Source organism: Saccopteryx leptura, chromosome 8, assembly GCF_036850995.1.
Source record: "Saccopteryx leptura isolate mSacLep1 chromosome 8, mSacLep1_pri_phased_curated, whole genome shotgun sequence".
Lineage (NCBI taxonomy): Eukaryota > Metazoa > Chordata > Mammalia > Chiroptera > Emballonuridae > Saccopteryx > Saccopteryx leptura.
Genome location: NC_089510.1, coordinates 63,921,473 through 63,948,328, shown reverse-complemented (window position 1 = coordinate 63,948,328; position 26,856 = coordinate 63,921,473).

The following is a 26,856-nucleotide window of genomic DNA, read 5'->3' as shown; positions in this document are numbered from 1 at the left end:
GGTATGCAGTGTGGGGTTGGGAGAATGAGAAGTGCATGACTGGATGCTGTTTTCGCTCTGATATTGTCTAGTTAAGATCCAAGATGCTGTCCCTCTCTTGTTGCTGTGTACTCTTTGCTTTGTAACTCAGAAGTGTTTATTATGACATGACAAGCTGTGAGCAGATGGACTGAAGAGAGAAGAGAAATTTGACCCAAGAAGATGTCACTTAACAGCTGAGGCTAGTATTTCACCAGATATCCAAGCATTTAACCCACTAAAGGCTCTATGAAGATTGGTAGCAATGATTTTACTTGCTGGAATATTAATGTTTTTTCCTATTTAGTTAATGATAATATTTGCCTATTTTAAAGCATATAGTGTAGTTGAAGGCAGTCATATTCAGAATTCTATTTGATGCATTTATCAATCTAGAAAGATAATCATGATAAATATCATTACTCTTAGTTTACAGATGAGGCAATTAAAGCCCAACATGTTCAAAATCACTTGAAAAGAGACAAAGAGCACTGACCACTAAAAGGGTTGGGAAGTTAGAAGGAACTTCAACAATTACTTTGTTCAAAACTTATCTATACTCAACAGACGAGAGCACTGGGACCTAAAGAGGTAAGTGATTAGCTGAGACTCCCCCAATGCATCTTGAGTTCATATGGGACATAAACCCAGGTCCCCATCTTGCAGCTCCAGAAGTTCCTCTGCTAAACGTTCAGTTCTGCCTCTACACTGTCTCAACACGCCTGCCTCACCAGCTGGCAAAGGAGCAATCCAATGTGCTGGCTGAAGATGAAGGGAGGAAAGGGACTGCCATGTTCTTACCCAGTCATCCTGTACAATATGTCAAGCTTCAAAAGACCTCTTGCCTCTTAATAAGTAAATGGGTTACCTGAAAAGATTGAAATCAAACATTCCTAGTAATTTTGAGAATTGCTTAACGTTATGGGTTTTTAAAAAAAGTTTTTCTATTTGATTTAATCATCCTGCCAACCATTGGAGAGAATGAATAGAAGAAAACCAAATCTGATTTTAAATTCTCCCTAAGGGAACATAGAGAAATCTAGTGTACAGTGAAGGAAAAATTAACTCATCTGTAGTCAAATAATCAGGATCTGAACTTCAGATATGTCTGTCTCTGTTACTTCAATTCTCTGAGCCTCCATTTCTTCTTATGTAAAATGAGAATTATTAACAGTATTATCGGCTTCCTAGGACTATGGTGAAAATCTGTTGCTAATCACTGTGACTGCTTTACATAAATTTAAAATCATGCTATACTAATATAAAATGATATTAAATATAGCATTGATTGGGCATCTCTCCCTTGGTATGGTGAGAGAGTCAGGAGAGCTTAGCAGCTCAGAAAACAGATTGGGGCAATATATTGTCTGGGTTTGAATTACAGTTTTAGTACTTACTATCTGAGTGACCATGAACAGTATACCTAGCTCACCAGTAAAATGTGGGTAATAACAAAATATCCCTCACTGATTTGTTATGAGAATTAAACGAGTTAATGGGTATAGCATTCTTACAAGCAATGACTTTTATATACTAAGTCCTGTACAAATGGTTGCTAAATAAGTCATTTTAAAAAGGATATTGAGCCCTGGCCGGTTGGCTCAGTGGTAGAGCGTCGGCCTGGTGTGTGGGGGACCCGGGTTCGATTCCCGGCCAGGGCACATAGGAGAAGCGTCCATTTGCTTCTCCACCCCCCCCCTCCTTCCTCTCTGTCTCTCTCTTCCCCTCCCGCAGCCAAGGCTCCATTGGAGCAAAGATGGCCCAGGCGCTGGGGATGGCTCCTTGGCCTCTGCCCCAGGCGCTAGAGTGGCTCTGGTCGCGGCAGAGCAACCCCCCCCCAGGGGCAGAGCATCGCCCCCTGGTGGGCAGAGCGTTGCCCCTGGTGGGCGTGCGGTCGGGCGCATGCAGGAGTCTATCTGACTGTCTCTGCCCGTTTCCAGCTTCAGAAAAATACAAAAAAAAAAAAAAAGGATATTGATTACTTCACGGTAAATATATATTCTGGACAATGGGGATGTTTTATTGAGGTTCCATTCTAGTTGTAGAGTTCCCTCACTTTGATGGCCTTTATTTATATCAATAATATTTTACTTCAGGGGATCCTAATGTAGATTCACACCCAAACTCCCTGGACAGCTGTGACCAGGCGACCTTTTCATTTTCTCCCTGGAGGGGTTATACTGATTGGTCTTGTTAGGTCCTGGTCACCAGAGGTCCTTCAGAGGGTCTGTAGGACAGATTTCATGCCACTGTGAACACTAATGATCTCAACACTGCAGTTGTGACTTTTCAGGAGCAGGAAGCACATCGCTGGGAAGGCGGAGTCTCCTTCAGTTTGAGACCCACCCTATGGAGCAAGGGCAGACAACAACTGCTTTCAGGTGAAACTTATGTTGGTATTCTTTAATTTTTTTTAAATTTATTGATTGATTTTAGAGAGAGAGGAAGGGAGAGAAAGAGAAATATCAATATTTTGTTCCACTTATTTATACATTCGTTAGTTGATTCTTCTTTTTCCTTTTCTTTCTTTTTTTTTTTTAAGAGAGAGAAGGGAAGATAGAGAGGAAGACTCCCTCATGCGCCCTGATCACGATCCACCTGGCAATCCCTATCTGGGGCAAATGCTGGAGTATCGAGCTATTTTTAGTTCCTGAGGCTGACACACTTAGACCAACCAATTGAGTTATCCTCAGCTCCCAGGGCCAACACTCAAACTAATTGAGCCACTAGCTATGAGAGGGGAAGAGAGAGAAAAGGGGGAGATGAAGGGGAGGGGAAGCAGATGGTTGCTTCTCATGTGTGCCCTGACTGGGGATTGAACTGGGGACATCCACACACCGAGGCTGATACTCCATCCACTGAGTAAACTGGCCAAGGCCAGTTGATTCTTAAACATGCCCTGACTGCAAAAGACATATAGGAAAGATACCCTAACAAACAAAGCTACCTTTCTAGGGCCTATCTTGGTATTCTTGAGGAAATTTATTAATGCTTTATACTTCTTTGAATTACTGGTCTAAGAATTTAGTATATACTAACTCATTTTAAACTCTTTGATATTTTAATGTAGTTCCAAGGACTGTCCCAGTTTTAATATCTTTAAAGTGAAACAAAACAATTATAAAATAATTGCCGATCACACTGAATACAGAAGTTAAAGACTTTCCTAAGTCTGTCTCCCCAACCCATTCCCAAACTTTCAGCATTCTCACCTGACAGGCAATTAGGTTGATAACATTTTATTTTTTAAACAACACTCCTGATGGGATATTTTCAAAATATTCTACTTAGCTATCAGAGGAGAACAGAACAAACTCTCTTATTTACATTTGTATTTTGTTAGTTACCTAACATTTGATTAAATTACATTAAAAAGAAGAGAATCAGAAACAGATCTGGGAGCAAACATATCTGAATCTTGATAACCCCATTGGAGGGGGCTCTGCTGTGCTGTCGCCCTAGAAGAGAGTGTTTAAAAGTGTGGTCTCCACAGCAGCAGATCAGCATCTTCTGGGGACCTGTCAGAAATGCACATTTGAGAGCTCCTCCACAGATCTGCTGAATCTGGAATTATGAGGTGAGACTCAGGAGTCTACATTTACTTTGACTTTTTACATTTCTACATGTTTATGTTTATACAGTATTAGTTAACATTGCCTGTTTTATGTATGTCTTTTAAAACTTATTAAGCTTATCACTGTGGCTTTATATAGTGAATTATAAGTCTCCTATGTAATTCTGATGCAAGCTAAAATTTGAGAACCACTTGGCTGAGAGATCTAGTCTGTGGCAGACAGGAAGAATGCTCTATAGTCTTCTGCTTTACCTTCAAGTCCTCAGTCCCACTGAAAGCTGGCATAGTCCACTTACAGGCTCACTCTGGGCCTGCACGCTGGCATGTGCATAGGAGAATTCTCAGCTCCTAGCAAACATTCACAAAATATTAGTTCCCTTTCTTAGTATGAGATGCTTTGCCAGGCTTTCAGGGAAAAGGAAAGCTGCTTGCTAGAGGTCAGTGTTTGCAGAGAGGTAGGTGGGGTAACAGACCTGAGCCTTTTGTCTGCTCTTCCTGGGGTTTTACTGCCACATTTGGATTAAAGGGATCAGCTCCTTCCTTACTCTGTTTCTTATAGTCGCTTCTCAGGTTAATAAAGCTTTGCTAGTCTGTGGTGGTGTTGGGAAAACAGATGTATTAGACTTGCTCACTTGTACTTTGCCTGATTAGTGCATGCGCATGTGGCAGCACACGTGTGTACAGTCTAGGTAAGGCTATGGGTGCTTGTCTTCAGGGTGGATGGCGATTGCCTGCCAGCCACTGTGAGGGGCCGTTTTGCTGTTCATTCGCCTAAGAAGTGGTTTTCCCCTGCCTGCTTGCTTGTTCACCATGGGAGACTGACTCTTAATAAATGGGAATGGCCCAACTCTTTCCAGCTCTGCAGCTTCTCTACCGTCTGCCAGAATCCAGTGTGGACTTGCCTGGCCTTGGCCATCAGCATTACAGGTGGGTACCCACCTCTCCACCCATTCCAATGCCTTCAACACACAGATTAAAGAGCATCTAACCTAGCTCCAATTTGTTGCTAGGTTGGTGTAAAGAGCAGTGTAACAAAGCCTTACGTCCATTTTATTCCAAACTTTTCCATGGTGTGTAGCTGAAGCAGCTTGGTTTAAAGCTGTTGCTATCCACTATGCTTAGATATTTGAATCACTTGAAGAGATTTTGGGAAATACAAACACCCTGATCCATTAAATCAGAATCTCTAAAAATGAGTCTTTCAAATGTCTTTCTATAAAAAGCTCCGGGTGATTCTAATGGCTTGGGCTGAAAACAGTTTGTTAAAGGAACATGGAACATCAATCACATCAGGGGCTTTGTGTTGCCAGTTCACAGAGGAAAAAATTGAGGTCCACTCATTTTTTCCATTGCCTCTGGCCACTACTAAGTGGATGGATAGGCATTGAAAGGCCCTCTGCCTAAAATTTTATGTTTCTTACTACTGTATTTATAGAAAAGTCATAAGGACTCGTGCCTTCACCATCCCCTGAGTTAAGACAGACACAAAGATCGGCTGTGAAAAAGTGCTACAATGAGCACCAAGACAGGAATGATTCATGATAAATATCAAAGTCAAGTCCAAAGGGAAGGGGGTGCAGGGGGGAAACAATATTTTCAGTGGGACAAAGTAGGGTTTTAATGCATCTGGACTTTAAATCTAAAATCCCAAAGGAAATGAGAAAGTGCTCTCCTTGGGCTAAAAATTTTCTCTTTTCTTTTCCCTTTTTCCTTTCCTTCCCTTTTTCCAGCCAGCTTGTGCTTTAGTGCGCGTGATGCTCAGGCCTTGACCTCGTGCTACGGAGTGGGTACAGCTGCTCCTTCCACTGCTGCCTCTTGGTCTTCAAGTTCTCTTCGTGCTGTGGAGCCAGCTGAGCATGGTCCGTGTTTTCTTGGGCCGCAAGTCCAGGGGCCTGTACTTCTTGCCCTTATAGAATTTCCTGAGGTTCTCTTTCTGAGTTGGTTAATGATGCTGAAAACAGGGGCAATGGATTTGCCAACAACTAGGATTTTAGGAAGTTTGGAAGCCATGCTTGCTGGTCACTTCAGCAACACGCAGCTGGGACAGCACCCCTTCAGGTCATCCAGCTGTTTCAGCAGCTGCTCCTTCTTGCTGCAAAGGTCTGGAGCTTAATTTTGGCTATGGTGGTTGAATCTATAATTTCTTAATGGCTCCTCAAATGGAGTCACTTTTAACTGAGAGCTGATTGCCAAGTGCACGAAGCACCTCCATTTACTTCTATACTTTCTGGGAGTTACTATTTAGGAAAGCATTACCCCTGATTTAACTGATTTGTGATTCTTTGCAGAACTCAAACCTAGTGTTCCAGCTCAGGAGGATTTTCTTATTGTGCTTCTTGTCCCTTTTTCTTAAAGAAAATTCTGTTTTCCAAGGCAACTCATGATTAAAGTAAATTATACCCTCTGCCTCTGTAATTAGGGCCTGATTTTCCAAAAATCTAAAGTTATCCCCCTCCACAAAAAGTAACAAGCACATGTGCTCAGAAGCAAAGTATAATAGTTCTCTCTCTTTCTCTCAAAAGAACAGTTGGTTCTGAACTTGAAGTATTAACATTGGAATTTCTCCAGAAGTCTATAAATCTATTGAAGATATGATTTTGTTGCCAAAAGGAGCAGTTTCCTTTTCTGAATGGGCTGAGGACAAGGTATACAAGAATGAGTCCTCAGTCCACTTTACTCAGTGCACAGGAGGATAGCCTCATTCTCCTGATTAAAACCCTTCGATGACTTCCTATTACCCCCCAGGCATCTGTGGCATTAAAAGCTTCTGTTTTGTCTTCTGTCTGCCACTGCAGCCTGACCTTCTGGCACATTCCTTTCCCTCTGAAACTCCATTCCATTTACTGGAATCAGAAATCTGTATATCTCCTAGTCTTTATGGTAAGTTTCTATGACTTTTGCCTAAATATCTTCTTCCCATCTGCTAGACTAGATATCTTGGCTACTAGAATATTCTTGGCTAAGTGGTCCTCAAACTTCAGCATACATCAGAATTACACAAGAGACTTATAATTCCCTATATAGTGCCACAGTAATAAACTTAATAAGTTTTTTTTGTTTTGTTTTTTGTTTTTTGTTTGTTTGTTTGTTTTTGTATTTTTCTGAAGCTCCCGCATGCGCCTGACTGGGATCCACCCCGCACGCCCACCAGGGGTGACACTCTGCCCACCAGGGGGCGATGCTCTGCCCCTCTGGGGCGTCGCTCTGCCGCGACCAGAGCCACTCTAGTGCCTGGGGCAGAGGCCAAGGAGCCATCCCCAGCGCCGGGGCCATCTTTGCTCCAATGGAGCCTTGGCTGCAGGAGGGGAAGAGAGAGACAGAGAGGAAGGAGGGGGTGGGGGTGGAGAAGCAAATGGGCGCTTCTCCTATGTGCCCTGGCCGGGAATCGAACCCGGGTCCCCCGCACGCCAGGCCGATGCTCTACTGCTGAGCCAACCGGCCAGGGCCTAAACTTAATAAGTTTTAAAAGACATACATAAAACAGATAATGTTAACTAATACAGTATAAACATAAACATGTAAAAATGTAAAAATTCAAAATAAATTCCTGAGTCTCAACCTCGTAATTCCCGATTCAGTAGGTCTGTAGAAGGGCTCTATAATTTGCAGTTCTAACAAGTCTATAGGTGAGGCTGAGTGGGGACTACACTTTTATTTGGTTTTTGGGGGGAGGAAGGTTCTATTTTTTTGAGGAGGCAGACAGACTCCTGCATGTGCCCGACCAGGATCCACCCAGCATGCTCCGCTTCAATCGGAGCCATGCTAGTGCCTGAGGCAGAGGCCTTGGAGCCATCATCAGCGCCCGGGCTAACTTTACTCCAGTGGAGCGTTGGCTGCAGGAGGGGAAGAGAAAGGGGGAAGGGTGGAGAAGCAGATGGGCACTTCTCCTGTGTGCCCTGGCTGGGAATCGAATCCAGGACTTCCACATGCTGGGCTGACGTTCTACTGCTGAGCCAACCAGCCAGGGCTGGGACCACACTTTTAAACACACTCTTCTAAGGCGACAGCACAGTAGAGCCCCCTTCAATGGAGTTATCAAGATTCAGATATGTTTGCTCCCAGAATTGTTTCTGATTATCTTTTATATGTAATTCAGTCAAATATTAGGTAACTAATGAAATGCAAATGTAAATAAGAAAGTTTGTTCTGTTTTCCTCTGATGGCTAAGTAGAATATTTTCAAAATACCTCATCAGTAGTGTTGCTTTAAAAAACAAAATGCTGTCTACCTAATTGCCTGTCCAGTGAGAACACTGAAAGGTTGGGGATGGGGTGGAGAAACAGACTTAGAAAAGTCTTTAACTTCTGAATTCAATGTACTTTGCAAGTATTTCATAATTTCTTTTGTGTTTCACTTTAAAGATATTGGAAAGCCAGTAGCCATGGCCACCATCACAGCTGCCTGGCCCATGCAGGTTCGCATTAGATTCAGACAGACGGTAGTGAAACAATGGAGCCAGGAACTGGTGGGCCATCATCTTTATCCTAGCTTGTACCCAGTGGGCAAAAAATACACACAGTGGGAAAACACTTCCCTTTCCACTCAGGGCTCCCAAAGCCACTGACTTATCCGAGTTTCCTAGAATCAAAGGTTTCTAGCTCACCAGCCTTATTCACCTCTGTTCCACATCTCCTTCTCTCTACACAAACTCTGCACAAACTGGCTTCTCCTTTAGCACTCTGCCATGTTGGCTGCCTCTCCTTGCCTCCTCCGCATGGCCTTTCTCTGTTCTCCTTTCTCTGCTCTCTCCTCTAATGCTAATTTCAGGAACTGCAAGAGCAAGCTCCAGGTCTGTGTCTATCCCTCTCTCTCACTCTCTCTCTGTCCTTGTAAAAAAACAAAACAAAAACAAAACAAACAAAAAAAAACACTAAGTCTTAGGCTATAACGACTCGATCTGTTTACAGTCTGTCTCCCACACCTAATACAAACTATAAGCGAGCAAACATATATATCATATTTAAAAATTTATTTGACTAACAGATATTAAATGAAAAAGTCCTTGGAACTACATCAACATGTCAGGGTTAAAAATGAGTTAGTACATACTATGTTTCTAACCAGTATCAGGAGACCAGTAGTTCAGAAAAGTATAAGCATTAATGGTAAGGAATCATCCATCTAACCTTGAATTCTCTATGACTTGGTTTGGGGAACTTTAGTTAAAAGTCCTAAGTGAATGTCTATTGGATGCAAACACTAAGAAACTGTGTGAGTGAGTGACCTTTGTTCAGACACAAAGGAATGCATGTGAAACAGGCTTTAGAAAATTAGCCTAGAGGTTCTAGATTGCCCCTTCCTTTGTGCTTGTTAATTAGCAAATGAAAAACAATGGACTGACCCAAATTAGCCTTTTCTTCATGTCAGGAAAATGGTCATTAGTCATTCTTTCTCCTTATCATCTGGCCTCCCTCCCCTTTTCCCTATTACCTCTATTCAGCTTCTGATAAATAAAAGCTAAGGGAGAAGAAAACTCAGGTCTTCTTTACCTCCCTTAGAAAGCCTCCCCCTCTTTCTCTTGACATAAGTTTGTTTCCTGAGTAGGTTTCTTTCACGTACACTGGTAGTTCCAGTGGGCTGGAGTACTACAATTAACAAATTCACTAAGAATGCTAACATAAGCCCTGGTAGATAGTAAGCTATCTGGTTAATATTTCATCCCAGTATGCAAGGGTTGTGGGTTCAATCCCTGGTCAGGGAATATACAAAATTCAACCAATGGAAAACAGGCAGAGTCCCATTATTGAGCGTGGGCATGCAGTCCCACCTGGCTTGTGGAGCCAAGGCTTGCAGCCATCCCACAAGCGGGCTCCTCCTGCAAGGGTGAGGTGGAAGCCTGGAAACAGGCAGAGACCCGCAGCTGAGCAAAGGTGCTTGCCACTGCCCTCAGGGCCAAGCATAACGCCACCCACAGGGGCGGGACGAAGGCCAAGGCCACCAAGGCTTGTACACCCGAGCACATGATCACAGCCACTCCTGTGAAGGAGGGGTGGAAACCATAGCAACAACCCCAGTGGGCAGGAACCAGCAATGCCCATACTCAAATGCCCTAGGCAGCAACAGCAGAGAGGGTGGCGGGCCTGCAGACAAACCATACCTAGGGAACAGAGGCCACAACCAGTGGACTCCAGTGGCCAAGACCTTCTTTTACACAGAGAAGATGAGAAGGCAGAGAAATGCAACACAAATGAATCAAGAGAAATCCCCAGAAAAGGACCTGAATGAATCAGATATAACCAAATTACCAGATGCAGAGTTTAAAATAATGATTGTTAGGATGCTCAAATATATTAGAACAACAATAGATGGTCATTACAAACACCTAAATAAAGAGATAGCAAATATAAAAAAGGACATTGAAATAATAAAAAAGAATCAGTCAGAAATGACAAATACAATATCAGAAATGAAGAACACAATGAAAGGAATTAAAAGCAGGATGGATGAAGCTGAAAATCTAATCAGTGAGTTAGAGGACATGATAAATAAAGGCACAGAAGCAGAGCAGAAAAAAGAAAAAAGACTCAAAAAGTCTGAGGAAACTCTAAGAGAGCTCTGTGACATGAAGAGAAATAACACCCGCATCATAGGGGTTCCTAAAGAAGAAGAGAAAGAACAAGGGATAGAGACTTTGTTCAAGCATATCAAAGCTGAAAACTTCCCTCAATTAAGGGAGGAAAACATCTCACATGTTCAGGAAGCACAGAGAACTTCATTAAAGAGAAACCCAAAGAAATCAACACCAAGACACATCATAATTAAAATACCAAAGCTAAGTGATAAAGAGAAAATATTAAAAGCTGCTAGAGAAAAAAAGACTATCACCTACAAAGGAGCCCCCATAAGGATGACTTCTGACTTCTCAACAGAAAGACTTGAGGTCATAAGGGAATGACAAGAAATATTCAAGGTAATGAAGAACAAAAACCTACAACCAAGACTACTTTATCCAGCAAGGCTATCATTTAAAATTGAAAGAAAAATAAAAAGCTTTACAGACAAAAAAAAACCTCAAGAATTTCACTGCAACCAAACCAAGGCTGCAAGAAATGCTAAGGGGCCTGTTGTAAACAGGTCAAAGGAGAAAAAGAATATAGCAAAAGAGGACTACAATTTTAAGGAATAAAATGTCAATAAACATTTACATATCAATAATAACCTTAAATGTAAATGGATTAAATGATCCAATCAAAAGACATAGGGTAGCTGCATGGATAAGAAAACAGGACCCATACATATGCTGTCTACAAGAGACACACCTTAAAACAAAAGATGCACATAGAATGAAGATAAAAGGATGGAAAAAAATATTTCATGCAAATGGAAATGAAAAAAAAGCTGGGGTAGCAATACTTATATCAGACAAAATGGACTTTAAAACAAAGACTATAGTAAGGGATACAGAAGGTCACTACATAATGATAAAGGGAGCAATCCAACAGGAAGATATAACCATTACAAATATCTACACACCTAATATAGGAGCACCTAAATATATAAAGCAGACTTTGATGGATTTAAAAGGCGAGATCAACAGCAATACTATAATAATAAGGGATTTTAATACCCTACTAACATCACTAGATAGATCCTCAAGAAAGGAAATTAACAAAGAAACAGCAGACTTAAAGGACATACTAGATCAACTCGATTTAATAGATATCTTCAGAACCTTTCACCCTAAAACAGCAGGATATACATTCTTTTCAAGTGCTCATGGTACATTCTCTAGACTAGACAACATATTAGGGCACAAAAGTGGTCTCAATAAATTTAAGAAGATTGAAATCATATCGAGCACTTTCTCTGATCACAATGGCATGAAACCAGAAATCAACCACAACCTGAAAAATACTGAAACACTTGGAAACTAAATAGCATGTTATTAAATAATGAATGGGTAAACAATGAGATCAAAGAAGAAATTTAAAAATTCCTAGAAAGGAACAATAATGAGCATACATCAACTCAAAATGTATGAAACACAGCAAAAGCAGTCTTGAGAGGGAAGTTCATAGCATTACAGGTATACCTCAAGAAGCTAGAAAAAGCTCAAATAAACAACTTGACCCTACATCTAAAAGAACTAGAAAAAGAACAGCAATTAAAGCCCAGAGCTAGTAGAAGGAAGGAAATAATAAAGATCAGAGCAGAAATAAATGACATAGAGGCTAAAGAAACAATACAGAGGATCAATGAAACCAGGAGCTGATTCTTTGAAAAAGTAAACAAGATCAATGAACCTTTAACCAGACTCATCGAGAAAAAAGAGAGAGGACTCAAATAAATAAAATTAGAAACGAGAGTGGAGAAATAACAACTGACACAATAGAAATACAAACTATTGTAAGAAAATACTATGAAGAACTGTATGCCAAAAAACTAGACAACCTAGATGAAATGGACAAATTCCTTGAAACATATAATCTTCCAGAAATTAATCTGGAAGAATCAGAAAACCTAAACAGACCAATTACAACAAATGAGATTGAAACAGTTATCAAAAAACTCTCAAAAAAGAAAAGTCCTGGGCCTGATGGCTTCACAAGTGAATGCTACCAAATATTCAAAGAAGAACTAACTCCTATCCTTCTCAAGCTATTTCAAAAAATTCAAGAGGAAGGAAGACTTCCAAGCTCCTTTTATGAGGCGAGCATAATTCTGATTCCAAAACCAGGCAAAGACAACCCAAAGAAAGAAAATTATAGGCCAATATACCTGATGAATTTAGATGCTAAAATCCTCAACAAAATATTACCAAACAGGATCCAGCAATATATGAAAAAAAATCATACACCATGATCAAGTGGGATTTATTCTGGGGAGGCAAGGCTGGTACAATATTCGCAAATCAATCAATGTGATTCATCACATAAACAAAAAGAAGGAGAAAAACCACATGATAATTTCAATAGATGCAGAAAAAATATTTGATAAAATCCAGCACCCATTCATGATCAAAACTCTCAGCAAAGTGGGAATACAGGGAACATCCCTCAACATGATAAAGGCCATCTATGACAAACCCACAGCCAACATCATACTCAATGGGTAAAAATTAAAAGCAATCCCCTTAAGATCAGGAACAAGGCAGGGGTGCCTCCTTTCACCACTCTTATCCAACATAGTTCTGGAAGTCCTAGCCACAGAAATCAGACAAGAAAAGAAATAAAAGGTATCCAAATTGGAAAAGAATAAGTAAAACTATCATTATTTGCAGATGATATGATATTGTATATAGAAGACCCTAAAGTCTCAGTCAAAAAACTACTAAACCTGATAAATGAATTCAGCAAGGTGGCAGAATATAAAATCAATACTCAGAAATCAGAGGCATTTTTATACACTAACAATGAACTGTCAGAAAGAGAAATTAAGGAATAAATCCCCTTTACCATTGCAACCAAAAAAATTAAGTACCTAGTAATAAATTTAACCAGGGAGATTAAAGACTTGTACTCAGAGAATCATAAAACATTGATAAAAGAAATCAGGGAAGATACAAACAAGTGGAAGCATATACCGTACTCATGGTTAGGAAGAATAAACATTATTAAAATGTCTGTATTACCCAAAGCAATTTATAAATTTAATGCAATACCAATTAAAATACCAATGACTTACGTCAAAGATATAGAACACATATTCCAAAAATTTATATGGAACCAAAAGAGAACACGAATAGCTTCAGCAATCTTGAAAAGGAAGAATAGCGGCCTGACCTGTGGTGGCACAGTGGATAAAGCATCGACCTGGAAATGCTGAGGTCACCGGTTCGAAACCCTGGGCTTGCCTGGTCAAGGCACATATGGGAGTTGATGCTTCCAGCTCCTCCCCCCTTCTCTCTCTCTATCTCTCTTTCCTCTCTCTCTCTCTCTCTCTCCTCTCTAAAAATGAATAAATAAAATTAAAAAAAAAAAGGAAGAATAATGTAGGAGGTATCACACTTCCGGATATCAAGTTATACATATATTATAAAGCCATTGTATTCAAAACAGCCTGGTACTGGCATAAGAACAGGCATATAGATCAATGGAACAGAACTGAGAACCCAGAAATAAACCCACACCTTTATGGACAACTGATATTTGACAAAGGAGGTAAGAGCATACATTGGAGTAAAGACAACCTCTTCAACAAATGGTGTTCGGAAAATTGGACAGCTACCTGCAAAAAAATGAAACTAGACCACAACTTACACCATTCAGAAAAATGGATAAAAGACTTAAATGTAAGCCATGAAACCATAAGTATCTTAGAAGAAAACACAGGCAGTAAGGTCTCTGACATTTCTTGCAGCAATATATTTGCCAATTTGTCTCCACAGGCAAGTGAAATAAAAGACAGGATAAACAAATGGGACTATATCAGCCTAAAAAGGTTCTGCACAGCTAAAGACAATAAGAACCAAATAAAAAGACAAACTACACAATGGGAGAATATATTTGACAATGCATCTGAAGGGGTTAATAACCAAAATTTATAAAGAACATGTAAAACTTAATACCAGGAAGACAAACAATTCAATCCAAAAATGGGCAAAAGAAATGAATAGACACTTCTTCAAAGAAGACATACAGATGGCCAATAGGCACATGAAAAAATGCTCAACATCACTAATCATTAGAGAAATGCAAATTAAAACCACAATGAGATATCATCTCATACCATTCAGAATAGCACTCATCAACAAAACAACACAGAATAAGTGCTGGCGAGGATGTGGAGAAAAGAGAACCCTCCTGTACTGCTGGTAGGAATGCAGACTGGTGCAGCCACTGTGGAAAACAGTATGGAGATTCCTCAAAAAATTAAAAATCAAACTGCCTTTTGACCCAGCTATCCCACTGTTAGAAATATACCCCAAGAACACCATAGCATTGTTTGAAAAAAAGAAATTCACCCCCATGTTTATGGCAGCATTGTTCACAATAGCAAAGATATGGAAACAGACCAAGTGTCCATCAGAGGATGAGTGGATTAAAAAGCTTTGGTACATATATACTATGGAATACTACTCAGCCATAAGAAATGATGACATCGGATCATTTACAACAACATGGATGAACCTTGATAACATTATACTGAGCGAAATAAGTAAATCAGAAAAAAACTAAGAACTATATGATTCCATACATAGGTGGGAAATAAAACTGAGACTCAGAGACATGGACAAGAGTGTGGGGGTTATGGGGTGGGGGGGAGGAGAGAGAGGGGGTTGGGGGAGGAGAGGGGCACAAAGAAAACCAGTTAGAAGGTGACAAAAACAATTGGACTTTGGGTGATGGGAATGCAGCATAAGCAAATGTCAAAATAACCTAGAGCTGTTTTCTCTGAACATATGTACCCTGATTTATCAATATCACCCCTTTAAAATTAATCAAAAAAAAAAAAAAAGAATTTGTCTCAGGGCTAATTCAGGTAGTTAGAAGAATAGTATAAAGATGCTAAGTCTGCTTCTCAGGCCACATCCTGCAAAAGGGGGCCCAAGAAAATTGGCGATTTGGCTCCTCTGATTTTGCCAATTGGATTTAAAAAAATAGGTCAGGAACGCCCTGAAATGGAACTAACAATACAAGGATGTAAATTTAAAGGACTTTTAGATACTGGAGCTGATGTATCTGTTATTGCTAAGCTACATTGGCCTCCTTCCTGGCCCACTTATGCAGCAGCCACAGAATTACAAGATATAGGGCAAAGTAAATCCGCTCAACAAGGTTCTAGTTTTTTACATTGGGAAGATTAAGAAGGTCATTCTGGATTTTTTTAAGCCTTATGCACTCCCTAGATGGCCAGTTAATTTGTGGGGTAGAGATGTTTTGAAAAATACGGGAGCGTTGCTTGTCAGCCCTAATGGTTTAGTCAGTACTCAGATGCTTGACTGGGGATTTTTGCCCACTAAGGGAATAGGGAAAGAACAGCAAGGAATTCGCACCCCCATAGAAGTGGCACCCAATACCAGAAGGTGTGGATTAGGATATCAAAATTTAGCATAGGGGCCTTGGTAGCTCCTGCTACTCCAATAATGCATTGTGCAGACCCAATTACTTGGAAATCAGATAATCCTGTATGGGTAGACCAATGGCCCCTTTCTCAGGAGAAACTTAGGGCAGCTGCTCAATTGGTACAAGAGCAGCTACAGCTTGGGCACATTGAACCATCTAATAGCCCAGGGAATACACTTCTACATTTTGATCTTGTTATCTCCTGGATTATCAAGGGGCATAGGTGACCCTTACAGCTTATAGGTTTTGAGCCTCAAAATTATTGTTGTTCCTTTTTTCAAAGTACCAACAACAATGGCTCTGGAAAACTTCCACTAAATGGCAAATCGCTTTTGCAAATCAATGGACAACTTTATACTGAAACAGTCAACTTAAAATCAGCTCAAAGACTAGAATTATATGCCATTATCATGGCTTTTCAGCATTTGCCATATTCCTCCTTTAATCTATATACAGACAGCAAATATTTACTTATGATGTTTCCACCATAAAGACTGCTGTCTTAGGGACAAATGCGGATGAACTAGTTCAGCAGTTCCTCCTTCTTCAAAGACTTGTATGTCAACATAGAGCTCCATGTTTTATAGGACACACTCGAGCTCACTCCATGCTCCCTGGAGCTTTAGCACAAGGGAATGCCCTTGTTGATCAAGCTACCCAAAAGAAAATTATTTGGAGCAACCATGACAGATTGAACAATTCAGTCTCATACTATTCATCACCAGTACACTGCAGCCCTGTGTAAACAGCTTCAACTTTCTCAGGAAGCAGCACGGCAGATTGCTAAATCCTGTCCAAGTTGTCCTATACTACAATCTGTCCCTTCATTTGGAGTTAACCCTCAAGGACTCCTACCAGGACAACTTTGGCAAATGAGGGTTACTCATATACCTTCATTTGGCAAACAGCCCTATGTCCATGTTACAGTGGATACTTATTCTGGATTTATATACATAGTAACCTCTGCCAGAACAGGAGAGGCTGCTAAGCAGGTTATAGCTCATTGGCTGTATGCATTTTTCTATTATTGGATTTCCTAAACTGGTGAAAACTGACAATGCTCCTGTATATGTAGCAAAAGCATTTACTGTATTTTGTCAAACCTTTCGAATTATGGGTATTTCTTACAATCTTTAAAGTCAAGGTATTATTAAAGCATACCCAGCAAATATTTTAAGGTCAATTTAAAAAAATTTAAAAGGGGGGAGTCATATCCTGGAACTCCTACGGGTCTACCATATCATGCTTTTTACTTAAAAATAATTTAAATTTCTTTTGAATGCTGATGAACAAGAGATGCCAAATCTTCTTCTCCTGCAAACTACTACCTTCTTTTATTTGATCCAGCTAGTAACATTGTTTTGTCTTTTTCCAAATATCAATAGCTCCAGATATACAGAAAAGGTTTATATAGGCAGATGGGGATCCTTAGACCCCTCAGCGAGATCTTCTGAGCATGGCTTTTAAGGTACCAAGAGGCAGAAAAAGCCCAATAGAGATCAGGTGAACTACCAGCTTTTAGAACATGCCCTTAAAGGCTCCAATGCCCCAAAGAGGTCTCATAGGATTCCATCTGGGTCTGGCTTCAATAGTGAAAATGAAGGTCATTGAGCTAAAGCCTGCCAGGCTTACATGCCTTTGCTATGAGGAAAAAGGGACACTGGAAGGTAGGCTTCCCCCTCACTCCTCTAAGGGAGGGTTCAGTCTCTTCCAGCCCTGCTCCAGCCACCTATGACCTAACCTTGCCCAGAATGCTGGGGTTTGCCACTGAAGGCTGAAGGTGCCCAGGGCCATCGGCCCCATCTATGACACTGTGGACGAGCCTAGGGTATTTCTTCCAAGAAGCAGGTAAACTGATCTCATTTGCACAAGGGCCACTTAACTATGTTTTGCCTGAATAGTCAGGTTTTTTATTCTTCCCTCAAAGATCTCTGTTGTGGGTGTTGATAGTCCTATTTTCTGCTGCTTTGTTTAATATATAGTGTTTCCTTTATTCCTCCTACCTCAATGACCCACTCATATTTCAGGCTGGGACCTACTCCTAATTTAGAGCTCCCTCTCCCCCTTTTTCCAACTTCTATTGTAAATTTAACTTTGCCACCCAGCTTAGTGTATCCCAAAGTTCTCTTTACCACGCCACAATTGCAGAACTCTGGGGAAAAGTAACCTGGTCTCATCTCCCCAGGCAGAGGAGAACAGAGGCTCCATCTCCACACATGCTTCAGATGGCTTTTCCAGTCTACCTGAATCATTACCAGCTAGAAGCAGCGGTCATTGGGACTTGGATGTGACCTGCAAAGTATAGAATTGTGACAACAATTCCAGTGCCATGTGAACTTTTCCTGGATGTGGACTTTTTCTGGACTCCTGCTTCTTGTGATAGCTCCTAAAAGACTGAACTGGGGTTGGGTTGCATTTGCAGGGATTTGGAATGGTGTTGGTGCCAACTTGGACTGGGTGAACATGTTAAGGGCACTACTCTTTTATGGATTCTTGTTGTATTGGCCAAGAGTTTTCTTAAAGGCTTTAATCACTGTAAAAAAATATATAGAAGACTGGATAAAGAAGATGTGGCACATATACACTATGGTATACTACTCAGCTGTAAGAAATGATGACATCAGATCATTTACAACAAAATAGTGGGATCTTGATAACATTATACAGAGTGAAATAAGTAAATCAGAAAAAAACAAGAACTGCATGATTCCATACATAGGTGGGACATAAAAATGAGATTAAGAGACATGGACAAAAGTGTGGTGGTTATGGGGGGGGAGGGAAGGAGGGAGAGGGGAAGGGGAGAGGGAGGGGCACATATAAAACTAGATAGAAGGTGACAGAGGACAATCTGACTTTGGGTGATGGGTATGCAACATAATTGACAAGATAACCTGGACATATTTTCTTTGAATATATGTACCCTGATTTATTGATGTCACCCCATTAAAATTAATAAAAATTTATTTATTAAAAAAAATTCAACAAATGAATGCATAAATAAGTGGAACAGCAAATTGATGTTTCTCTCTCCTTCTCTCTTTCTAAATTAATCAATATATTTATAAAAAACTCAAAGAATGAGAACATAAGTTTTTTCCCCAGAGAAGATGTTGTCTGCCCTTGCTCAAAGGAAAGGCCATGGGTCTCTGTTGTAGTAATATAATCTTATAGTAATTAAATATATAGAAATATAAAAAATATGGAAGATATATAAAACTAATTAAGATATAATATTAAAATTAATTAAGGAAGTTAAATAAAATTATGCCATCTGGGTAGGAATTAATATAGTGTGTGCAGATGTGATAAACAGACTCTGACTTTTGAGCAGGACCCAATTAGTGTGTGTGTGAAGTTATACATAGATAAGAAGTGGCTTGATGTCATAATTCTCTAAATTAACATAAACAAGAAGCTTCCCTTGTGTAAGGCCAATAGTCACAGCCACCATCACAGCTGCCTGGGCAGTGCAGGTTCGCATTAGATCTGGTGGGCCATAACCTTTAATCCTAGCTTGTACCTGGCGGGCAAGTAAAAACACACAGTGGGCTCCAAAACCCACTCATTCAGTGCTCACAAAGCTACTGACTTATTCGAGTTTCCTAGAATCAAAGGTTTCTAGCTCACTAGCCTTATTCACCTCTGTTCCTCATCTTCTTTTCTCTGCACAAACTCTGCACAAACTGGCTTCTCCTTCAGCACTCTGCCATCTTGGCTGCTTCTCCTGGCCTCCTCCATGTGGCATTTCTCTGTTCTCCTACAGCATGGGCTCCTCCTAGAACACTCTTCTCCTGGACAACGTGATCTCTCTTGCTTTTAAAACCTTTTGGTGTGAAACCCCTCACCCAATGCATATTAACATAATCATGCCCATCTCAAGCAATCACCTGGGTGACTGGCTTCCACGTGGGCAGTGCCATCTTTAACAAAGTGAGCATAATATATTTTATCTGCACAACACCTTGGAACATCTTAAAAGTGGCTTTATGTAACACAGTAGATTGACATAAAAAGGGTTCCCTGCAAGGAGCTCCAAAAAAGATGGTTTGAGGTGATAATCCTGTAAATTGACACCTGTAAGAAGGTGGATTGAGATGATAATCTTGTAGATTGACACCTGTTAGAAGGCTTTGGCCAGGCCCTGGCCGGTTGGCTCAGTGGTAGAGCGTCAGCCTGGAGTGCAAGAGTCCCGGGTTCAATTCCCGGCTGGGGCACACAGGAGACGTGCCCATCTGCTTCTCCACCCCTCCCCCTCTCCTTCCTCTCTGTCTCTCTCTTCCTCTCCCGCAGCCAAGGCTCCATTGGAGCAAAGTTGGCCCGGGCGCTGAGGATGGCTCTGTGGCCTCTGCCTCAGGTGCTAGAATGGCTCTGGTCGCAACAGAGCAACGCCCCGGATGGGCAGAGCATCGCCCCCTGGTGGGCATGCCGGGTGGATCCTGGTCAGGCACGTGTGGGAGTCTGACTGCCTCCCGGTTTCCAACTTCAGAAAAATACAAAAAAAAAAAAAAAAAAAAAAAAGAAGAAGGCTTTGGCCAGAAAAAGGTACTAAAGCTAAGGGCCCCCCCTGCTGCGGTAGTCACCCAGACTCCAATGTGAACATGGACTGTCTCCATGCTGCTCTGAGCTCTGACCAAAGACAGCTGAGAGGAGCATACTGACGAGCCCCCTTAAGCTGTACCCAGGCATGCCAAAAGGATTTGTGAGTAATAAACTGCCTGTGTGATTCTTGCAACTAACTTGTGTGTCGGTCTCCGGTGGCAGTTAGTGTCAGCACTAATAAGTAGAATCTTCATAGCTGCCTCAAAAGTATTCTCAAAGAAGCTGCCAGCCCTGCTCATAAGCAGGAGTGTTTCACTGCACCACTGCACAGGGAAGTTGAATCAGGGATGCCTGATTGAGGTAGAGCTTGGGCTCTACTGGGACAACCTCAAACTGAAAGAAACTCAGTCTTTCTAAGGATGTGCTTCTTGCTCCTGAAAACTCAGGACAACAGTATTGTGATCATTAGGCAGTGTTCACAGTGGCATAGAACCTATCCTGCAGATATTTTGAAGGACATCTGTTGACCATATATGAAGACCAATTACCATGACTCCTATAAGAAACAAAAAACATTTTAAAAAGGTCACCTGATTACAGCTTTCCAGGGAGTTTGGGTGCAAATCTACCTTTAGGTCCCTGAAAGTAAAATATTATTTAAATAAATAAAGACCTGTGGCTACAAATTGAGATAAGAATATAACTAAAATGAACCACAAGGAAACACTCTTATTGTCTAGAACATATATTTTCCATGAAGTAATAAATATTTTTTAAATTATTTAAGTCCTAGATGGGTAGCTCAGTTGACTAGAGTGTCGACCTGATACACCACGGTTGCAGGTTCGATCCCTGGTCAGGGCATGTACAAGATTTAACTTGCATAAATAAGCGGAACAATAGATCGAGGTTTCTCTTTCTCTAATCAACCAATAGGTTTAAAATTTTTTTTAATTATTTAACATTGTTTATACAGTACTTAGTATACAAAAGGCATTGTTGTAAGAATTCTATACCCATTAACCCATTTAATCCTCATAACAAACCAGTGAGGGATATTTTGTTGTTACCCACATTTTACTGGTGAGCTAGGTATACTGTTCATGGTAACTCAGATAGTAAGTGGCAAAACTATAACTCAAACCCAAACAATATATCACCACAATCTATTCTCTGAGCTGCTAAGCTCTTCTGACTCTCACCATACCAAGGGAGAGATGCCCAATCAATACTATATTTAATACTGTAAAGCCAGTTGCTGCGGCCACCATCACAGCTGCCTGGCCCATGCAGGTTCGTATTAGATTTGGACAGACGGTAATAAAACAACAGAGCCAAGAACTGGTGGGCCACTACCATTAATCCTAGCTTGCACCCAGTGGGCAAGTAAAAACTCACACTGGGCTCCAAAACCCACTCATTCAGTGCTCACAAAACTACTGACTTATCCGAGTTTCCTAGAATCAAAGTTTTCTAGCTCACTAACCTTACTCATCTCTGTTCCCCATCTCCTTCTTTCTGCACAAACTCTGCACAAACTGGTTTCTCCTTCAGCACTCTGCCATCTTGGCTGCTTCTCCTCTCCTCCACATGGGCTTTATCTGCTCTCCTCTCTGCTCTCCTCCTAGAATGTAATCCCTCTTTCCCCCGGAACAATGTGATCTCTCTTCCTTTTAAAACCTTTTGGCGCGAAAGCCCTCCCCCAACACATATTGACATAATCATGCCCATCCCAAGCAAGAAAGGCAACTAATATTATCACCTCGGCGACGGGCTTCCACATGGGCAGTGCCATCTTTAACAAAGTGAGCATAATATATTTTATCTGCCCAACAGTCCACCCCATGCTAACTTTACTACCCACAATCTACACCACCGCCATCCCTATGCAAGGAAATTAGGCACATTAGACAAATTACAACAACATGACAAATCATACAATTTCAACAATTACAAAGGTACATTTCACCAGTCTCTGAACACTTTACCAAAAGTGCAAAATGTCCTTGGCCTTCTTTCTAACTGCTTGAAAGTCTTCCTGGAGCAGAGGAAGGGCCTTCGGCAAAGCCGTCCCCTATGCCCATCAGGATATTTCACATTGTCCAAAATCCATAAGTCCATCCAACAAAGGAGCCAGTGCTCACTCCGGTCATAGTCCAGGAATCAGTCCAAGCACATGGGGCCTCAGCCACCCCCCTCATTCCTACCATCCTGGCAGGTTTTACACTGTCCCTAAGAGGAGCATGTGGCAATGGCAGTCAGCATTTCCATCTCTGCTCTGGAGAGCATGATGGCATCAACCCCTAGTCCCAAAATCGCAGACTTACCAGGGGTATAGCAGGTACTCCGTGCTGCTGGGCTGTCATCTTCTGGAGTCTGCGGATTGCAACTCTAGCCCGATTCTCCTCATCCTCCAAAGAGGAACTGGAAACACCAGTTCCCGCTGCCAGAATCATGCCCCAGGCCACTGCTGCCTTCTGTTCAGCAGGTCTTGCAGCCCCATCTTTTCTCAGCCCCGGCATCCCACAGATTCTGGCTCTCCACAAATTCCAGGGCATGCTGCAACTCACGAACCTGTGATTCCTTCTTCAGTGGCTGCTCCATTTCCAAGCAAATCTTGCAAAATTGGTCAGCCTCCTCTGGTCAGCTGGTCAGCCTCCTCCTTCATCTCCAGGGTCAGCATCTCTTTCTCCTACATTTGCTCCAGCTCCTTCCACTAGGTTTGCAGGTCCTAGGCAGCCTCTTCCACAGAGCTCTTGGTTTCCTCACGCATGGCTGTAGAAGTCAGCCAGCCTACAGCTCCCAAAACGTCAGCCATGGGGAACCATAATTGCAGCCAGTCCTCTACTCCACCTCTCAAAGGTGGTGGCGGCTCCATGCTGAACTGTATGGAATCCTGCTGACTACACCAAATGTAAAACCAGTTGCCATGGCCACCATCACAGCCGCCTGGCCCATGCAGGTTCGCATTAGATTTGAACAGATGGTAATGAAACAATGGAGCCAAGAACTGGTGGGCCATAACCTTTAATCCTAACTTGTACCCAGTGGGCAAGTAAAAACCTACACTGGGCTCCAAAACCCACTCATTCAGTGCTCACAAAACTACTGACTTATCCGAGTTTCCTAGAATCAAAGATTTCTAGCCCACTAGCTTTATTCACCTCTGTTCCCCATCTCCTTCTTTCTGCACAAACTGGCTTCTCCTTCAGCACTCTGCCATCTTGGCTGCTTCTCCTCTCCTCCACATGAGCTTTATCTGCTCTCCTCTCTGCTTTCCTCCTAGAATGTAATCCCTCTTCCCCCTGGAACAACGTGATCTCTCTTCCTTTTAAAACCTTTTGGTGTGAAAGCCCTCCCCCAACTCATATTGACATAATCATGCTCATCACAAGCAAGAAAGGCAACTAATATTATCACCTCGGCATCGGGCTTCCACATGGGCAGTGCCATCTTTAACAAAGTGAGCACAATATATTTTATCTGCCCAACAAATACCACTTCATATTAGTACAGTGGTACCTTGAGATTGGAATTTAATTTGTTCTGTAACCGAGCTTGTAAGTCAGTCATCTCATATATCAAACTGCTGATACTGGACCCATGCGCCAATGCCTCAACTAGCAGTAGCTTCCTGAATCGCGACTCATATCTCGAAATTTTTCTGGGATCTCAAACAAAAATACAGACCAAGTTACAGATCGTATCTTAAAAAATTTGTATGTTGGTCTGTTTGTATCTCAAAGTACCACTGTATAACATAATTTTAAATTTTCATAAAGCAGTCACAGTGATTAGCCACAGATTTTCACCAGAGTCCCAGGAAGCTTATAAAACTGTTATTAATTTTCATTTTATGTAAAAAAAAATTGAGGCTCAAAGAATCAAAGTAACAGATCCTGGTTATTTGACTACTTATCCATTATTCCTGCCTTCCCTCCACACTAGTTTTCTCAATTCTCTATTTTACCTTAAAGAGAATTTAAAATCAGAATTTCCCCCTTTTTATTCCCTCCAAAGGTAGGCAAGGTGATTAAATCAAAGTGATTTGAAGCCAAAAGTGATTTGCTGAGCCTAATTACCTGCTTTTTTTTTTCTACAAAATTTTGTTCAATCATTAACTTTCTCTGAAAGTATTCTCTGCCTTTTTAAATTCTCTTTCAATCTCTATCTCATCCTTGACCACCAAAAAAATTTACATCTCTTTGACTTAGGAGCCTCTTCACTCTGATTTCTTATTACTGTGAATATCAATAAACTGGGAGAGAAGGTATCTTCTGTGTCCACCATTTCTTTCAAATGGCAACTTGTCTTACACTAAAGAAGATCTCTAGACTTACAGAGATGAATGTTTCAGAGACATAAAGAATGAATTCCCCATTGTGTCCATGGCAGTGATGCTAAACAAAGTGACTCTTACTTCCACTCCTTGGTTCTTATACTCTATTCTATGTACTGTAGGCAGTACATGTAAGTCATTCATTTAGGTGTACACCACTTCCTGAAAAATGCCATCTCAACCTTAAATATATCATCTCTAAGCTGGTCTTTCAGCCATACCTTCAAAACACCATTTTATTAATTTATAATGCCATCAGTGTTTGGGTTGTGCAGTATGTCATAGGAAAACTGATGATGTCCCCATTGCTGCACCTCACTTGCTGTAAATATGGATCCTTGCGTCCTCAATGGTTTGATGCTATGTGAGATCCTGTATCAGTATATCAGATGATCTGAAAGCCCTTGGTTAGTGGAGATGATAAAAAAACAAACAAATAACTGCACGTATGTCAATTTGACCCAATATGAATTCTACCTTTTCCAAATGAATCACTACAAAGTGATGAGATGGTTTCCAAAAAATGCAGTTATATTTGAAATTCAGCTTTAATTTTCTGTACTGGAATACAGTGTAGTAAACTGTGGCAATAGTTAGGTCAGCTTTGGTGAGCAAGAGACCACATATAGGGTCCATCTATTGGTCCCAAACCAATTTTATGGCTTTTTTTTCCCTCTATGAACCCATTGTGCAACTGGGAAGGGCTGGGAGGGTCAATGCTGACTCTAGCTGACATCAACAGGCCAGGTGATATTATCTACTTGGTTGCTACTGATTCTTCTGATAGGTGTTTTCTGCTGGGTACTACAAATTTTTTTTAACTTTATTTATTTATTTATTTATATTTTACAGAGACAGTGAGTCAGAGAGAGGGATAGACAGGGACAGACAGACAGGAATGGAGAGAGATGAGAAGCATCAATCATTCATTTTTTGTTGCGTGTTGCAACATCTTAGTTGTTCATTGATTGCTTTCTCATATGTGCCTTGACCGCGGGCCTTCAGCAGACTGAGGAACCTCTTGCTGGAGCCAGTGATCTTGGGTTCAAGCTGGTGGGCTTTTGTTCAAACCAGATGAGCCCGCACTCAATCTGGCGACCTCGGGGTCTTGAACCTGGGTCCTCTGCATCCCAGTCCAATGCTCTATCCACTGCGCAACCGCCTGGTCAGGCTGGGTACTACAAATTTTGCAATGCAAAATTCTTTTTTTTTTTTTTTTTGGTGTTTTTTTTTCTTTAGAGAGAGAGACAGAGAGAGATAGTCAGAGAGAGGTATAGATAGGGACATACAGACAGGAAAGGAGAGAGATGAGAAGCATCAATCATTAGTTTTACGTTGCGACACCTTAATTGTTCATTGATTGCTTTCTCATATGTGCCTTGACCGTGGGCCTTCAGCAGACCAAGTAACCCCTTGCTTGAGCCAGTGACCTTGGGTACAAGCTGGTGAGCTTTTGCTCAAACCAGATGAGCCCATAGTCAAGCTGGCAACCTCGGGGTCTCGAACCTGGGTTCTCCACATCCCAGTCTGACATTTTATCCACTGCGCCACTGCTTGGTCAGGCGCAATGCAAAATTCTTTACACTTGTCCTTTCTCATATGTTCATCTACAAACTTCTTCCCCAGACATTCTCTTGATCTTCCATTCTTTCTTTATCTCTATCTCTGACCAACCAGCCAAACCATTTACCACTAACCATGAATCTATATATATTCTTACCTCAGACCACTTTCTTTCTGTACATGTTGGTGATTTAGGTATACCAGTCCCAAGCATTATCAATTAGAAAGATTTCTACCTACAAATATCTTTCAGAGCTACTCTGTTATATTTTTATTTTATTTTTCAATCACAGTTTACATTCCATATTGTCTTGTATTGGTTTCAGGAGTACACATAGTGTTTAGACAATCATACAGTTACTCTGGGGCTACACTTGATTGGCGCTTTAGTGCAGCTGCTTTCCACTTTCAGCTTATATTTCTGTATAGAATGATCCTATCTATAAACGAAGCTCAGCTTTTTTTTTCTTTTCTATCAGACAACCATAAAAACTCCCATGTAACCAGAGGTATGAGTGGAGATAGAAGTATTGGTGCAACAGTGTTAAATTGGCATGGGCTTCTGAGCTATTTGCTTATGCAGCTTACTCATGTCTTCTAGCAGGTATAAAATCACAGGTATAAAACTTCCCTGCTATCATGGACTACTATTAAATCTATCTGACCAAAGACCTCGGTGAGTCTGACGGAACCCAGCTGGTGAGGAGCAGCTCTGACTCTAGAATTGTATGCTGTCCTGTTGTTAGGCATTCCATCTTTGCTAAGGGCCAGAAGTATTATAAGAGTTAGGTTGAGCCCTGGCCAGTTGGCTCAGT